The following is an 18,875-nucleotide window of genomic DNA, read 5'->3' on the forward strand; positions in this document are numbered from 1 at the left end:
GATGACAGCACCATGGATCGATCATTCGCTTGGGCCGAGAAGAGCTCGAAGGATCCCTGTGTGATGGATCGAGACTGTCCCGCGTTAATTAAAATATTCTGATTAATCATGTCATATGCATGCACCATCAAGCTAATATCGTTCTACAGCCGGAAGGTTTAGACAACTTTGATGACGATGAGATAGGTGCCACAGTGCTTGATAGTCTAGAGACTGAACAACTTAACTCATTTTGAAGTCCAATATATTTGCTAATTAATCACTTCCTGAAAGTATCTGATATTGGAGATGTATATATGTGTGAGAGCTCGTGATCGTGTGATCTAAGTTCTTTTAGCACTTTTTATGCCTAATCAAGTTAAGTCTCCTGCATTAATGAAAAAATTATGCACAAACAGCCAGCCATTAAGTCTGGATCTGCACGCTTACAAGAGCAATGACAAAAGGGAACCACATGCACGTGAATAGATTGTGTATTCAACGCCTAGATCTGTGTGATTATACAGCTGACCATATACTAGTGCAGGTTATACCGCCGAGGCAGTTGACTCTGGGATGCATGCATACGCCAAAACAAGGAAATGTATCATCCATCTTGCTGTAACTACAAAGAGCAACCCTGCAGCACCCACATTGACAGCAACCACTATGCACTTCTCAATATACAACAAAGCAATTACTTAAGAGGTCGAGCATAGCCATGGATCTGGCAACAGGCGCGATGGGTTCCCTGCTCCCCAAGCTAGTCGAGCTTCTGAACGAGAAGTACAAGCTGCAGAAGGGCATCAAGAAAGACGTCAAGTTGCTGGAGAGAGAGCTGAGGAGCATGCACGCTGCCCTCAGCAAGGTGTCAGACGTGCCGCGGGACCAGCTTGATGAGCTGGTTAAGATCTGGGCTGACAATGTTAGGGATTTGTCCTACGATATGGAGGATGTCGTTGACAGATTCCTAGTGCATGTCAAAGGTTTTGAGTCTGCTGCCAACTCGCAAAAGCTCAAACAGCTCATGAAGCAGATGGTAGACTTGCTCACCAAGGGCAAGACTCGAGATCGGATAGCAGGTGAGATCAAAGACATCAAGGTTCGAGTCAAGGAGGTGGCTGACTGGCGTGACAGGTATAGAGTTGACAGTGTTGTTGCTAATTCAGCAGCAACAACTGCCATTGACCCTCGCTTGTTGGCTCTCTACAAAGAAAATCAAGAGATTGTTGGTACCGCAGAGGCAATGGATGAGCTAATCAAGAGGCTCGCTGATGAAGATATTGTGTCCAAACACCAGCTAAAGATTCTATCCATTTTCGGATTTGGGGGATTAGGCAAGACGACCCTTGCGAAAGAAGTGTATGACAGGCTTCAAGCAAAATATGCTTGCAAAACATTTGTTGTGGTGGGCCGTAATCCCAACCCAAAGAAAGTTTTCAAGGATATTCTCCTTGAACTCGACAAGCAAAGGTACATGGATTTCAATCTAGCCATGTTGGATGAAAGGCAGCTCATCAATGAACTTAGAGAACAACTCATGAACAAGAGGTATCCACCCACCCTAGTATAATTCAGTTCGTATTTTTATCTACTCGGCACGTATCTCAATAACATTGATGGTAGTTATAGTATTCTCATAAATATATGCATAAATCAATTTATATATCAACACTTTATTTGATCACTTGGGTGATGCATCTAAGAGGCATAAAAAGTGAATCTAAGTAAGGAATGAGTGGCTTATTTTGCTTCAAATGTCCTTAGTTATGTTTGGGATTAACTCAATATCGTGTGGGATTTTATTGGGTAGCCTAGGGATATTCTTATGATTTTTAGAAGACAAAAAAAGCAAATTGTGCCCTTTTCTTGTATATATCTCTACTGTTTCCTCACGTTCATTCAATGATTATTTGGGTTACTTAGAGATCTGGGTAACTAATGAAAAAATGTAATGCATGTCCTTCTCTAGCAGCTTTAGTTTAATTCAACTTACATCATGGTGATGTACACTGAATAATGACATGTTTAGATTCCTCACCGGTCGAGGTGATTGTCGCGTTTGTTGTTTTTGTGTAGATAATCAACTGGTTTACTAATTCATTGCTGTGGTACTGTCATACGGATAGGTACTTCATCGTTATTGACGATGTATGGGATACCAAAACATGGGGAATAATCAGATGTGCATTTATGGATAAAGATTTTGGAAGTAGAATAATCACAACTACTCGAATTTTTGAAGTCGCCAGAAAGGCTGGTGATGTTTACAGGATAAAACCACTTTCTCCCAAGGAGTCTAAAGAATTATTCTATACAAGATTATCTAGTGATAGAAGGAAATGCCATTACGAACAACAAGCTGAGCTATCTGAGAAAACTTTACGTAAATGTGGTGGTGTACCGTTAGCTATCATTACCATAGCTAGTTTGTTGGCCAGTAAACCGAGGAATGGTTGGTCTAAGGTGTACAGCTCTATTGGTTTTGGTTCAGGACAAAATGAAGATGTCGAGAACATGAGAAAGATACTGTTATATGGCTATTATGATATGCCTTGTTATCTAAGAACTTGCTTATTGCATCTAAGTATATACCCAGAGGATCAGCGGATATACAGAGTAGAATTAATATGGAAGTGGGTAGCAGAAGGATTTGTACACGAGGAACCTGACATGACACTATTTGAGGTTGGAGAGAGATACTTCAACGAGCTTATTAACAGAAGTATGATCCGTCCATTTCAAGAAGTACACCACGGTGACGTCATTGGTTGCTATGTCCATGACATGGTACTTGATATGATAGTTCCTTGTCAAAAGAAGAAAATTTTGTTACCATATTAGGTAGTGACGAGCAATGCATGTCCTTGCAAGGCAATGTTCGTAGGTTAGCAATCCAAAACAGAATCATAGATAAACAGGGCCCTTTGGCTAACACAGGCACTCGACAACTTAGATCATTTAATGCCACTGGATGCCGCATCGATATGATGCCTTCACTTACAAAATTTGAAGTTCTGCGTGTCCTAGATTTTCAAGGATGCAATAATGTACATTGTTACAATCTGAAGTATCTTGGGAAGTTACTTCAGTTGAGGTATCTTGGACTACGGTGCACTGCTATATCTGAACTACCGGGAGAAATTGGAGATTTGAATTTTCTGCAGACACTGGACATAAGGCAAACTGCACTAGAAGAGCTGCCGCGGGGCATTGGTCAACTGAGGCAACTCAAGCGCATCAGTATGGAGCATGGTTGTGTAAGAGTGCCGGAATGGATGGGAAACCTGGCATCCCTGGAAGACCTATCTGTGGACAATGTCAGCGAATCCCCAAACTTTGTGAAGGAACTGAGCAAGCTGACAGAGCTGAGAAGGCTCAATATTTATATTGGGGAGTTGGGTGTGGAGGGCTGGAAGTGCAAAGCTTTGGCGGAATCACTAGAAAAGCTGCAGAAAATCCAAGTTCTGGGTATTTGGTCGACCAAGGAGGCCAACTTGGAGACCCATGTGCCCTCTGGACAACTCCGTGAACTGTTCCTAGCTACTGTATCCTCCAGACTGCCGATGTGGATCAATTCATTGCTTCTTCCAAACCTCACCTATATATGGGTGAGTCTGAAGGATGTGAAGGAACAAGATATTGAGGTCCTTGGGAGGTTCCCGGAGCTCCTCACTATGCAGCTGATTATCAAAATTTCCGCTGGCGGTGGCTCTGATCCTCCATGCGAATGCAGTGGAGGGTTATTCCCCAAGTTGAAACACTATGCCACGCCAGCACCGCTGCTGGCTCTCAAGGGAGCTATGCCGAGCATTGAATCCATCAAATTCCAAGTCCATGTGCGGTCTTTGAAGGATTCCAAATTCAATTTTGATTTCGGTAGCTTAATGAACCTCCCTTTGCTGGAGAAAGCAGAAGTTAATATCATCTGCACGGGCGCCCACGCACATGAGGTGGAGGAAGCAGAGGCAGCTTTGACGCACGCAGTCCAAGTCCATCCGAACCATCCATTCCTTTCTCTCACAAGATATGGTATACATATCTCTCCACCCTGCTCCTCATCACATTCATATTTTTTTCGGGCTATCTATAGCTAGTGTAGTCTTGAGATCCCTCTACCTAATCCATATAGTATATCCTTATTTTCTTTCTTTTGCAGGCGAGACATAGTTACCTTGCTTAGGACTAATGATCACTGTCTCCAGCCTGTATCGAGTACAGGTACATAGTACATACTGCACGCACATTGTTTATTTGGTCGCATGCCTAGTAGTTTTTATTTCTTCTTTACACACTTTTAACTGTCATGCATATCCCTTTTACCTATGCTATAAGCTAGGGGATACCTTTGCCACACATGTTTGCTTTCTTCGGTTTATAACTATTAAATATTTGTAGGATCCCATTAAGCGTATGTGCCACAATATAGTGAAACAAATATTTGGAATTCTGAATCAAGGAAGCACTCAAGAAGTCCATTTGTTGCAGTATAAATTAGCCTCTATAATCTGTCTGAAGTAGACATACTGATGTCTGTCTGTCTGTGTGTCTTTATTGCCACTTCTAAACATGTCTCCAGTAAGAGAAAATCAAGTATCTAGATTCCAAAGTACATACAGATTGCTATACTCTCTTATTTGCGCAAACCATGCATATTTATCTCCGTAGCACATTATTTTACAGGTTGGTATTCTTAATTGAAGACTTCTACAACCATGTCAGCAGCTACACAAGATCAACTCGTTCTTTCAGGAAAAGGAAAGAAAGTTCCAAATAATGTACTTGCTTTGTGACTTCTAAGTACTCAGTTGCTTTAAACCCATTTAAAACTCAAAATATTGAAACATAAATTCTAGATTGTTTTTGGCATTTTAGTGTTTTCATTGTGCGTGTGAAATGTCTTTTTTTGTTTGGTAGGGGGTGGGCAACCCTGCTTACACACCATACGGATAATTGTGCATAGCTGGTCCCAAGCACAGAACAAGGAGGAGGGTCCAATGCTAGACTTAATGGGGATGTTGTGAAGTGATGATTTTCTAGAAATATTCAATGTATCCTTTTCGGCAGTATACTGCTTCTTTACAAAAGATAATAATTCGTTTTAAATTTGTTTTTGCTATGGTTTCAGCAGTCTATTGCTTCTTTACAAAAAAAACTACAAAAATACATATAGGACAGGGATTTTCTGTGGCTTTTAGTGATTTTTGACGTATTGCGCCAGCCAAAAATGCATACAGGACATGGATTTTATGTGGCTTTTAGTGGTCTTTGACGTATTGTGCCAGCCAGATCTCGACTCATTTAGTGATAGGGAAGTGTGGTTTTGTCAATTCTAGTTGTACGGTCTCCTTGTATTTTAAAAACAGGTATAACAAAGTTCCATCAAGGAAACGGTATAGTTTTTTTTTTCCTTTTCTTTGAACTTCTTTTGTAGGTCTGCTACCTTCATTTATGCTCCCGTCTTCTTGACGGCTTCTTCTAATATACAATGACACATGCTTAGGTATGTGTTCGAGAAAAAAATCAAGGAAACGGTATTGATACAGATTATACATAGACCACCAAAGGTAAACCCTCCCCTAATTTGAAGAGCTTGATCTGGATTCATGGGTACAGAAGGCAGAATAGTTGTATGAACCTGTAGAATGCCCTAGCTTGGAAGCTGTACTGGCATCATGTGGAATGATGTCAGATAGGTTTGCTGGGAGCTCCATTTCCATGTAGGAAGACTCGTTCAGTTGACATAACAAAACTAGTATCGGCAGTTCGGCACAAGCTTAGGTGGACAAGTTTGAGGAGTTTCTGAACTTGATGACTGATGATGAGGAAGGATAGCCAATCACTCACAGTATCCCAAATAATTAGTATGTGTGGACTCTCAAGTGTACATTCAGCACCAATGGACAAACAGGTCGGTCTGGTGAGTATTCAGGGAGATCTAAGGAGGACGATCCAGAAGAATTCTTTCTCAAAAAAGGAAGAAGAATTCTGCGAAAATTCTTACCTCGACTGCTGCATCCTCGGCCACTCCGCCATTGCCGCTGCTCCCCAGCCACTCCGCCGCAGTCCCACCCCTTAGCGCCCCCGCCGCGTGCCGCCGCTCTCTTCGCCCCCCTCGAGCCCATCTCATCATACTCGTCGACCCCGTCCACACGCGCGGGGGCTGGACACCAGCTGCTGAGCATAGCGGCCTGTTCAAGTACAGGGAGGGGCACCGGCAGCCAAAAATATGTTCACGGGATGGAGCTCATCGGCGGGGGAGCTAGGTCCGGCGTCGGCAAAGCTAGACGTCGCAGCGGCTCCTCCATCCTGACCATCCAGGCATCCAGCAGGAGTTTTTTCTTTTCTTTGACATGTTAATATTTTGCATCCAGCACGAGTTGCGGCAGTGGTTGACGGCAATTTGCCTCAGAAGTCAAAACCAGCTCCGGTTAGCATTTCTCAAATCCCCTCAAAGCTATTTTGGGCGCCGGATAAAAAAAAACGTTCCAACCCTATCTCCTAAATTTGTCCTGCGCGCCCCGATATGGTGTCCGCCCCGAGCCCGTTCCCGCCTCACAGAGGACGCACCGGAGACGACGGACAAAACGAAAAGCAAGGAGAAGCGACGCGGGCCCGACGAGTCAGCGACACAATAAATTTTAACTTAACCGTTGCCTACCTCGCGACGCAAGTTATTGGCGCGCAGCGATGGTGCAGTTCCCGCAGAGGCGCAGCGACGCGTCTCGTCGCGCCTAGCTCTACGTGCCGGTGTTAATGAGCGCCACCGCTCCCCCGCCTCCCTTCGGCCTATAAAAAGGGCCGCCTCTCACCGTCCCTCTCACACACAAACCCTAGCGCCTCTCTCCCCAACCCTAGCCGCCACCATCTCAACAAGAGTCGACGTCATGGCTGGGAGAGGCGGAGGCTGAGCTCGCGGTCGTGGTCGTGGCCGCGGCAGAGCTGCACGCTCGCCGTCGCCTGCCACGCCGTCGTCTTCATCGTCGGAGATGGACGTGGAGGCGGGCGTGCTGTTCGACTTCGTCCTCGTCCTCAAGGGCGACCCACGCGGCATCCAGAGGCTGCCGGACTCCTTTGCCGAGTACGTCGCCGGCGAGAACCGCCCGGGCACGATGCATCCGCGGGAGGCTTCGTGCGGCTACTACCGGTGGATCGTCGACGTGATCTACGACGCGCGCGGCAAGATGTACCACCACATCGGCTGGGAGAAGTTCGCGCGCCATCACAGCTGAAAGGACACGGATGTCGCCTAGAGGGGGGAGTGAATAGGCGGTTTAAAACTTTTACGAGATAGGCTTAACAAATGCGGAATAAAACTAGCGTTTACTTTGTCAAGCCCAAAGCCTATATACAATGGTTCACCTATGTGCACCAACAACTTATGCTAAGCACTACAAGCAACTTATGTGATAGCAAGATATATATAACTTCAAGCACGATGGCTATCACAAGGTAAAGTGCATAAGTAAAGAGCTCGGGTATAGAGATAACCGAGGCACGCGGGAGACGACGATGTAGCCCGAAGTTCACACTCTTGTGAGTACTACTCTCCGTTGGAATTCCCACCAAGAGGGATGTCCTCGATCCACTATGTAACCTTAGGGAGGTTACCGAACCCGCACAAAGCTTGGAGCTATCTCCACAACTTAATTGGAGGCTCCCAACAAATTGCCACAAAGGCCTTGCCCTTGAAGAATCTCCACAACTAAATTGGAGTCCCCAAGAACACCACTAAGATGCCACTAAGGCCTTGCCCTTGAAGAATCTCCACAACTTAACTGGAGTCCTCAAGAACACCACAAAGATGCTACAAAGGCCACTAAGCCGTATAGGGTCCAAAGACCCAAGAGTAACAACCTTCTTGCTTTCACTTCCACGAATCACCGTGGATAACTCAAACTGATGCACCAAATGCAATGGCAAGAACACCACAAAGATGCTCAAGTCCTTCTCTCTCGAATTCCAACAAAGCTACAAAAGCTATTGGGGGAATAAGATAGGAAGAACAAAGGAATTCACAAAGAACACCAAGATCAAGATCTAGAGAGTTCCACTCACAAAGAGATGGATTTGATTGGTAGAAATGTAGATCTAGATCTCCTCTCTCTTTTCTCTCAAATGGGGGCAAGAATCATGGAGAGATTGAGAGATAGAGCAAGCTTCTCTAGTTCAACAATGGAGGAGAGAGAGAGTGAGAGAAGCCAAGGCCCAAGGAGGAAGAAGGGGGGTATTTATACCCCCCAAGAAAATCCAGCCGTTGGGGAACTTTTGGGCCCGGATAATCCGGCCTAAGTTGGGGCCGGATAATCCCCCCCCCCCCCCCAAAAAAAAGTCCGGCCCTGGGGGAAATCCGGTCAAAAGTCCGGCCAAAAATCCGGCCTCATGCCAGGGTATTACTGAGCCGCATCGCCTCGAGTCCTTAGCCAAATTTCAGGGGCCGGATATTTGGTAAATATCCGGCCTAGCAAACTTGTAAAATCAATATCTCAAGATTGGTAGCTCCGAATGGACTGAAACCAATTTTGTTGGAAATATGGAAACAAGTGGGGGTTATTTTCTATTATATTTAGAGGTGCAACACCTCAACATGAGAAACCGAGAAAATCACCAAACTCGAAAACGCAACAAGTGATCTATGCGAAATCCGTTTTCGAAGAACTAGAGCTTGTCATTAGAATAAGCACAAGCTCTAAAACATCACATGGATAAGATCCAAATAACTACCAAGAAAGATGATGCAAGGATGCAAAGGTTTGAGCTCTCTCTGAACGATACGATCGAGTTACTCACCCGAGAGCCCTCTTGATAGTACGGCAACTAAACTATAAACCGGTCTCCAACTACACTATGAGACCGGTGAGAAAGAAACCCTATCAATAGCAAAACTTATACTTGCGCATTCCACTTGAGCTCTTTCATCGGCATTGGTAGGGACGAGTAGTGTATATCAGGTGTTCCAACTAAGTTAGTTATCTCGCAACCTGTAGATGTCTTCCTCTACTCCGCCTCCATCGCAGACGGAACCAATCGCGGCCACGCCCATCTCCTTTGCCCCTCCGCCTTTCATCCCCGTCCAGCTAGATCCCACCAAGGGATCCGACAAGACCATCGAGGGTACCTCTGCCCCTCTCTTTTCCCTCAAAAGGGGGCAAGAATCATGGAGGGATAAAGAGATAGGGCAAGCTTCTCAAGATCAACAATGGAGGAGAGAGAGAGTAGAAGAAGCACCAGCCCAAGGAGGAAGAAGGGGGGTATATATAACCCCAAGAAAATCGAGCCGTTGGGGCAAAACCAGGGCCGGATAATCCGGCCTAAGTTGAGGCCGGATAATCCGCCCCCCCCCCCCCCCCAAAAAAGTCCGGCCCTGGGGAAATTCCGGTCAAAAGTCCGGCCAAAAATCCGGCCTCATGGCAGGGTATTACTGAGCCGCAACGCCTCGAGTCCTTAGCCAAATTTCAGGGGCCGGATATTTGGCAAATATCCGGCCTAGCAAACTTGTAAAATCAATATCTCAAGATTGGTAGCTCCGAATGGAGTGAAACCAATTTTGTTGGAAATATGGAAACAAGTGGGGGTGATTTTCTATTATATTTAGAGGTGCAACACCTCAACATGAGAAACCGAGAAAATCACCAAATTCGAAAACGCAACAAGTGATCTATGCGAAATCCGTTTTCGAAGAACTAGAGCTTGTCATGAGAATAAGCACAAGCTCTAAAACATCACATGGATAAGATCCAAATAACCACCAAGAAAGATGATGCAAGGATGCAAAGGTTTGAGCTCTCTCCGAACGATACGATCGAGTTACTCACCCGAGAGCCCTCTTGATAGTACGGCAACTAAACTATAAACCGGTCTCCAACTACACTATGAGACCGGTGAGAAAGAAACCCTATCAATAGCAAACCTTATACTTGCGCATTCCACTTGAGCTCTTTCATCGGCATTGGTAGGGACGAGTAGTGTATAGCAGGAGTTTCGACTAAGTTAGTTATCTCGCAACTTGTAGATGTCTTCCTCTACTCCGCCTCCATCACAGACGGAACCAATCGCGGCCACGCCCATCTCCTTTGCCCTCCGCCTTTCATCCCCGTCCAGCTGGATCCCACCAAGGGATCCGACAAGACCATCGAGGGTACCTCTGCCCCTCTCTTTTCCCTCAAAAGGGGGCAAGAATCATGGAGGGATAGAGAGATAGGGCAAGCTTCTCAAGATCAACAATGGAGGAGAGAGAGAGTAGAAGAAGCACCAGCCCAAGGAGGAAGAAGGGGGGTATATATACCCCCCAAGAAAATCGAGCCGTTGGGGCAAAACCAGGGCCGGATAATCCGGCCTAAGTTGGGGCCGGATAATCCCCCCCCCCCCCCCAAAAGTCCGGCCCTGGGGAAATTCCGGTCAAAAGTCCAGCCTAAAATCCGGCCTCATGCCAGGGTATTACTGAGCCGCAACGCCTCGAGTCCTTAGCCAAATTTCAGGGGCCGGATATTTGGCAAATATCCGGCCTAGCAAACTTTTAAAATCAATATCTCAAGATTGGTAGCTTCGAATGGAGTGAAACCAATTTTGTTGGAAATATGGAAACAAGTGGGGGTGATTTTCTATTATATTTAGAGGTGCAACACCTCAACATGAGAAACCAAGAAAATCACCAAACTCGAAAACGCAACAAGTGATCTATGCGAAATCCGTTTTCGAAGAACTAGAGCTTGTCATGAGAATAAGCACAAGCTCTAAAACATCACATGGATAAGATCAGAATAACCACCAAGAAAGATGATGCAAGGATGCAAAGGTTTGAGCTCTCTCCGAATGATACGATCGAGTTACTTACCCGAGAGCCCTCTTGATAGTACGGCAACTAAACTATAAACCGGTCTCCAACTACACTATGAGACCGGTGAGAAATAAACCCTATCAATAGCAAACCTTATACTTGCGCATTCCACTTGAGCTCGATGATGACGATCTTGACCTCAACAAGATGGAACGCCTTTCTTGATTGTGCTTGCTTGACGAAGTCTTGTGGATTGCTCTCCCATAATCCACCATGGGAGAGCTTCTTCTTCGGCGCTTCTTCACATATCCATGATCACCATATGGATTTCTCCCCCATAATCCACTATGGGAGAGCTTCTTCTTCGGCGCATCTTCACATATCCATGATCACCATATGGATGGCAAGACTCAAGCAAAGGATCTCTTCGAGATGGCTCATCTTGAACTTGCACTCATTTCGTTGATGTCTTGAAGTTAACCTTGAGAGCTCACTTCATCTTCATCTTCAAGACATACTTGACACTTGATCTTCTTCATTTGGATGGCAAGACTCAAGCAAAGGATCTCTTCGAGATGGCTCATCTTGAACTTGCACTTCATTTCTTCATTCTTCATCATGTTGATGTCTTGAAGTAACTTGAGGGCTCACTTCATCTTCATCTTCAAGACATACTTGACACTTGATATTCTTCATCAATTTCTTCTTCTTGCAACCTTGAAGCCAACATATGGTTCAATCATTTCTTCATGGCAAGCTTCAAGCTTATGATCTCTTCGAGTTGGCTCATCTTGAACTTGCACTTCATTATGTTGATGTCTTGAAGTAACTTGAGGGCTCACTTCATCTTCATCTTCAAGACATACTTGACACTTGATATCCTTCATCAATTTCTTCTTATTGCAACCTTGAAGCCAACAAATGGTTCAAGCATTGCCTATGGACAACACCTACAAATATAACTCAACGCAAACATTAGTCCGTATGGATTTTCATTAATTACCAAAACCACACATGGGGGCTCCATGCACTTTCAACAGCCTCGAAGCCGACTTCATCCTCCTGTTCTCCTACTTTGGCGACAGGGACATGAGCGTCAAGGTCTTCGACGAGACGCGCTGCCGTCGGGACTACCACGACGACAACACCGAAGAGGAGGACGACTGATGAAGAGTGTTGTTTCTTCGCAGCGAATACGTGCACAGAGGTTTCTGGATGTTCATCATCGGTAGAACCAACAAGGGCATTGATGACCCACAAGTATAGGGGATCGCAACAGTCTTCGAGGGAAGTAAAACCCAATTTATTGATTCGACACAAGGGGAGACAAAGAACACTTGGAAGCCTTAACAACGGAGTTGTCAATTCAGTTGCACCTGGAAACAGACTTGCTCGCAAGGGTTTATCAGTAGTAACAGGTTTATAGCGATAGTGTAGTGAAATAACGATAGCGAGTAACGGAGACAGCGGTGGTGATTTTAGTAAACAGCGGGATTAAAATCAGTAGGCACGGGGACGGATGACGGGCGTTGCATGGATGAGAGAAACTCATGTAACAATCATAGCAGGGCATTTGCAGATAATAATAAAACGGTGTCCAAGTACAAAGCAATCAATAGGCATGTGTTCCATATATAGTCGTGCGTGCTCGCAATGAGAAACTTGCACAACATCTTTTGTCCTACCAGCCGGTGGCAGCCGGGCCTCAAGGGAAACTACTGGATATTAAGGTACTCCTTTTAATAGAGTACCGGAGCAAAGCATTAACACTCCGTGAACACATGTAATCCTCACATCGCTACCATTCCCTCCGGTTGTCCTGATTTCTGTCACTTCGGGGCCATCGGTTCCGGACAGCGACATGTGTATACAACTTATAGGTAAGACCATAAACAATGATTATCTTGATGAAACAATAACATGTTCAGATCTGAGATCATGGCACTCGGGCCCTAGTGACAAGCATTAAGCATAACAAGTTGCAACAATATCATCAAAGTACCAACTACGGACACTAGGCACTATGCCCTAACAATCTTATGCTATTACATGACCAATCTCATCCAATCCCTACCACCCCCTTCGGCCTACAGCGGGGGAATTACTCACACATGGATGGGGGAAACATGGCTGGTTGATGTAGAGGCGTTGGCGGTGATGGCGGTGATGATCTCCTCCAATTCCCCGTCCCGGCGGAGTGCCAGAACGGAGACTTCTGGCTCCCGCGATGGAGTTTCGCGATGTGGCGGCGTTCTGGAGTGTTTCTGGCGACTTCGACTTCTCTCCGTGCGTTTTTAGGTCGAGGCCGATAAATAGTCCGAAGGAGGGCGTCGGAGGCCGGCCGAGGGGGCCACACCACAGGGCCGCGCGGGCCCCCCCTGGGCCGCGCCGCCCTATGGTGTGGGGCCCTCGGGCCTCCACTTCAATTGCCCTTCTGGCTCCGTTAGTTTCCTGGGAAAATAGGGCCTTCTGCATAAATTCCGAGGTTTTTCCCGAAAGTTGGATTTCTGCACAAAAACGAGACACCAGAGCAGTTCTGCTGAAAACAGCGTTAGTCCGTGTTAGTTGCATCCAAAACACACAAATTAGAGGCAAAACAATAGCAAAAGTGTTCGGGAAAGTAGATACGTTTTGGACGTATCAACTCCCCCCAAGCTTAGCTTATTGCTTGTCCTCAAGCAATTCAGTTAACAACTGAGCGATAAAAGAACTTTCACGAACACATTTGCTCATATGATGTATATATTCTCATGCTATGGCTAATACTCGAGCAATTCATAATGAAATACATGTAAATAAGATCATCTAACAGCTATGTCAATCATGGAGAGGTACCAACAATTAATAATAAGCATCATGAATCATGTATATAAGCAAGATTGCAATGTTCATAAGAGAGTATGATAAAGTGGTATCTCGCTTGCCTGTATTTGGTTGGCAAAACATAAATGCCCGGGCACCTCTGGAGTTCATAGAAAGACTAGAAGTAGTGATTGTCAAAAGATAAATGCATCAAAGTTATACCACAATCAATCAAATTTTGAGACAAGCATATTATACTAAGAATGACAGTTGTGCTCTCAAGATAGTGCTCAAAGAAATAATGGAGACACAACATAAAAGTAAAAGATTGACCCTTCGCAGAGGGAAGCAGGGATTAACATGCGCTAGAGCTTTTTATTTTTATAAAGACAGGAGTAAAATTATTTTGAGAGGTGTTTGTTGTTGTCAACGAATGGTAATGGGTACACTAACTACCTCGCCAACCGGACTTTCAAGAGCGGCTCCCATGAATTATTGCATATTTATTTGGCACTCCTTCCAACCTTTCTTTCACAAACCATGGCTAACCGAATCCTCGGGTGCCTGCCAACAATCTCATACCATGAAGGAGTGCCTTTTTATTTTAGTTTTATTATGATGATGACACTCCCCCCAACCTTTGCTTACACAAGCCATGGCTAACCGAATCCTTCGGGTGCCGTCCAACAATCACAAACCATGGAGGAGTGTCTATTTAAGTTAATTAATTCGGGACTGGGAATCCCATTGCCAGCTCTTTTTGCAAAATTATTGGATAAGCGGATGTGCCACTAGTCCATAAGAGAGTCCGTCAAAAGTAAATGACAAGGTTGAAAGCTAAACACCACATACTTCCTCATGAGCTATGAAACATAAACACAAATTGAGAAGCATTTTGAAGGTTTTAAAGGTAGCGCATGAGAATTTACTTGGAATGGTTTGAAATGCCATGCATAGGTATTTATGGTGGACACTCTAGAATAACTTGGTTTTCATGTGTTTGGAAGTACGAGCAGCGTTCCCGCTCAGTACAAGAGAAGGCTAGCAATAGACTAGGGAGCGACAAATCAAGAGAGCGATGAATCGTCATAATCATGCTTGCGGCAAAATAAATTAACGGAGGCATAAAAGTGATACAAGAACTCTGAAGCAATATAAATCATCGAGGCTTAATTGACTTTTTGTTCAGTCATATGCATGCGTGAGCATGTGCCAAGTCGATATAAATGAATTATTCAGAGGAGGATACCACAATGCCATACTTACTTATGAATAAAACAATGCAAGCAAACATCCATGACATGCTACTCATATTAATAGATTGGAGCTAATCATGAGAGATCATAAACTACTAGACTTCCTCAAATAACATATACCTCACATGAACCAACTAAGCATGCTCACATGGATGAGTATATGTACAAAAATGAAAACAAATAGAGTTCATACCAGCCTCTCACCACAATCCAATTGTCGTAGATCGTCATTATTGCCTTTTCACTTGTGCAGCTTGGATAATATGAAATGAAAACCACGCTCCAGCCACCAAAGACCATTGAACTCATAAAGAACTTTACAAACCAGAGAAGAACAGCAAATATTTTTGGTGTTTTCAAATTGCAAATAAGAACAAGAGGAAACAAACAAACAAAGCAAAATCTTTTTGGGTTTTCTTATAGCAAACTAGCAATAGCAAATAAAGTGAAACAAATGCAAGAAACTAAAGCAAACAAATGGTGAAGAGAAATAACAGAAATATTTTTGGTCTTTTTGTGTTTTGGGAAGGAAACAAAGCGAAATCAAGAAATAGCAAACTGAAAGAAACACAGAAAAGCGAGATGGCAGAAATCTGCCAAAACCTGACAGCAGTACAGAAATCGATTTTAACAAAAATCTTACGTTGCTCAGATCGAAAAGTGTTCAGCTAATGAAAGTTAGATAACAACCTGGGGAACCTGCACAAAAATTGGCAGCTCAAAATGACGCTCTGGCTATTTTTGAGAATTTTTACGGTAACGTTCCAGAATCTGTTTTCAGGCAGCACTTCCCCAAATATTATCTTTCTCTCATTAGAAAACCACTCAATCGAACAAAACAAGTATGTACAAGTATCCAGCAACCATAATATGCAAAGAATGAGTGATGCCGGTATACCTCCCCCCAAGCTTAGGCTTTTGGCCTAAGTGGAGTTCAATCCCATCGATCCCATGAAGTAGTGTCTCCGTAATATGAAGATGGGTCGTATTCCGGGTATGTGCTAGAAGAAGCACCCGGATATGTGACGGTGTGGTCGTAGGAGGTCCCGACGTCCTCGGAGTCATGTTGCTGGTGGAAGTCTCTTATCTTCAAATGTTCATCCACCTCCTCCTTAGTGCACGACCATGACTGCCTGTCAATACTCAACAAACTAGGTTGGGGAAGAGGGATTTCCTTCTCCTCCCCGTCGAAAACAACATTCTATACACCATACTATCTAAAGTAGAGTCAGTAGTAACAAAATGATGACTCTTCATAGCAGTAATATCAAGTCTCCTAGGGGCCAATGGCACATCATTAGGATCAATAGGAAGATTAAGATATGTTAAAACGCGCAGTGCAATGGTTCCTCCAAAAATAGGCCCCCTGGTAGTCAGGCGGCGAGCAATAAGAGCACCAAGGTGATAGGAGGTTTGACCAGTAAGTGCAATATTCAGGAAAGCAAGATGGTAGCTAGAGATATTACTAGTGTTCTCCCTACCAAGAATGCTAGTAGCAATGTAGTATGCAAAATATTTAATGGCGGGGAGTTGAATGTTCCTTATCTTGCCCCGCTGAATGGTGCGACAATCATCGTCGGTGATCCCACGGTAGAGCTCCAGCAAGTCCCGGGGTTGTCATCAATCCTACTTGCTGTACCTACGGGGCAATATCCAAGGCACAGCAAAAATCCTTCAATGGCATAGTCACGGTATTACCATAAATCCTGAGCATAGCTTGTTGGCTCATAGTGTTTGTTGTTGAACTGAAACTCTCGACGAAGATTTTGGTGAGCAAGTAGTATTGCTCCCGTTCATCGCCCATATAAGTGGTTAACCCTGCCCTGTTGACAAGGGTTAAGAAATCCTCCAGTATCCCTGCATTCCTTAGAAAATCATAACATGGAAAAGTAGAAGCATTAGGAGGACCGTTGTCCTCTTCGGTCTGAAGCTAGGCGCGAGGATGTCTTCATTATATGATTGCCTAATCCGGGTGGCGGCCCTAGAAGGCCTCCCGGTGCTGGTTGTCCCCTTCTTGAACAACTCTCCAAAGCTAAACTTCTTCATAGCTTCTCTGAAATTTTCAACAAATGACATAAGAATTTTGATTTGGTGACATATAATTGAGGGAAACTACCATAGGAACTTGCTAGAGTACTAATCATGCATCAAAACTAGTTTCTACCACTTAGAACAAGCATGCAAGCTCACTAAACATGTTACCTACAGCAGCAAAATATTCAAGATATACTCAACCAAACGAAATTCTACTTGGATGGGTGGAGGAGTCACATACCGAAGAGCAAATGTGCCAAATTTCAGACAGAAATCTGGGCTGAGCAAAGAGATCGAAAAATCCGGAGCTCTGGAGCAAAAACGCGAGTGAGAGGAACTTGGTACGAGTTTTTTCGGGAGAGAGACTGTTCTGGGCGAAAGAGATGACAAAGTGGGGCAGAGGGGGGCCCACACCACATGGTGGCGCGGCCACCTCCTTGGCCGCGTCGGCACAGTGGTCCGCGCCCTCGGTGCCCCACAGGTCATCCTCTGGTGTTCCCAGTGCCTCGTCGAAAAATATGACCAACGGTATAATTTTTGTGAATTTTTGAAAACTTTGAAAACGCACATTTCTGGGTATTTAGTTTATTATTACTGGCCAGGAAAAATTTCGAAATCTTCAAATAACTAAAGAACTTTGCAAATTAAAAGTGCTACAGCAACTAGAGCAAGTGGAGGAAGAAAGAGATGTTGTTTACCTCCTCTATGCATATAAAAAGTATTCGTTAACAAGGTTGATCAAGTCTTGCCACCAAATAAATTTTACATAGCATAAGAAGAAATAAACCTCAAATCAATCATGTTACCTTGAATTGTATTGATATGGATCCAATCACGAGAGTTTGATATTCTTCCTTAGGCTCATATATAGGACAATCAATAGTTCCCACTTTGATAGTTCTCACATTAGAAATAGTATTAACTCCACACGCTTTCTCAATCCTCTTGGGAAAATAAACGGTATGCTCCCTATCATCAACATTGAAAGTAACCTTTCCTTTATTGCAATCAATAACAGCCCCTGCGGTGTTAAGAAAAGGTCTCCCAAGAATAATAGACATATTATCATCTTCAGGCATTTCCAACACAACAAAATCAGTTAATATCAAGCAGTTAGTAGTAACTTGAACAGGAACATTCTCACATATACCAACAGGAATAGCAGTAGATTTATCAGCCATTTGCAAAGATATATCAGTAGGTATCAACTTATCTAAGTAAAGTCTCTTATAAAGAGAAAAAGGCATAACACTAACACCGGCTCCCAAGTCACATAGAGCAGTTTTAACATAATTATTCTTGATAGAACAAGGAATAGTAGGTATACCAGGTCGCCCAACTTCTTCGGAACTTTGCCATTGAAAGAGTAATTAGCAAGCATAGTGGAAATTTCCTCATTGGGGATTTTCCTTTTGTTAGTAACAATATCTTTCATATACTTTGAATAAGGTGGCAATTTAATAGCATCAGTCAAAGGGATTTGCAAGAATAAAGGTTTCATCCAATCGCAAAATTTATTATAGTGTTCTTCTTCCTTTGATTTTAATTTCTTAGCAGGAAAAGGCATTTGCTTTTGCACCCAAGGTTCTCTTTCATTACCATGTTTCTCAGCAATAAAATCTTCTTTAGTGTACTTTTTATTTTTAGCATGCTTTTCAGGTTCTTCTTCAACCTCTTCTTTATCAGGAGTATCATTCTTATCATTATCATTATCATTATCATGTTCATTACCACTTTCAATTTCAGCATCAGAAATAGAAATACTATTAGGATCATTAACGGAGTTCGGAGGATTCTACAACTTTTTTATGTTTCTTCTTCTTTTTCTTCCTAGAATTATCACTAGGTTCACTGCGTTGAGAATCTTGTTCAACTCTTTTGGGTTGCCCTTCAGATATAGAGGATCCTGGGTAGAGACACCACCTCTAGTTGTTACTTCATAAGCATGTTTCTCTTTAGAATTATTCCCTAACAAGTCATTTTGCACTTTAGTGAGTTGATCAATTTGAGTTTGAATCATTTGAAAA

The 18,875-nt window shown here is 43.8% G+C and overlaps 1 pseudogene; it reads left to right on the plus strand.

Moving 5' to 3' along the window:
* Positions 1-700: 700 nt before the first annotated feature.
* On the plus strand, positions 701-4,798 carry LOC127346724 (disease resistance protein PIK6-NP-like; annotated as a pseudogene).
* The last annotated feature ends 14,077 nt before the right edge of the window (positions 4,799-18,875 follow it).

The sequence above is a fragment of the Lolium perenne genome, chromosome 4 (assembly GCF_019359855.2).
Source record: "Lolium perenne isolate Kyuss_39 chromosome 4, Kyuss_2.0, whole genome shotgun sequence".
NCBI classification, from domain to species: domain Eukaryota; kingdom Viridiplantae; phylum Streptophyta; class Magnoliopsida; order Poales; family Poaceae; genus Lolium; species Lolium perenne.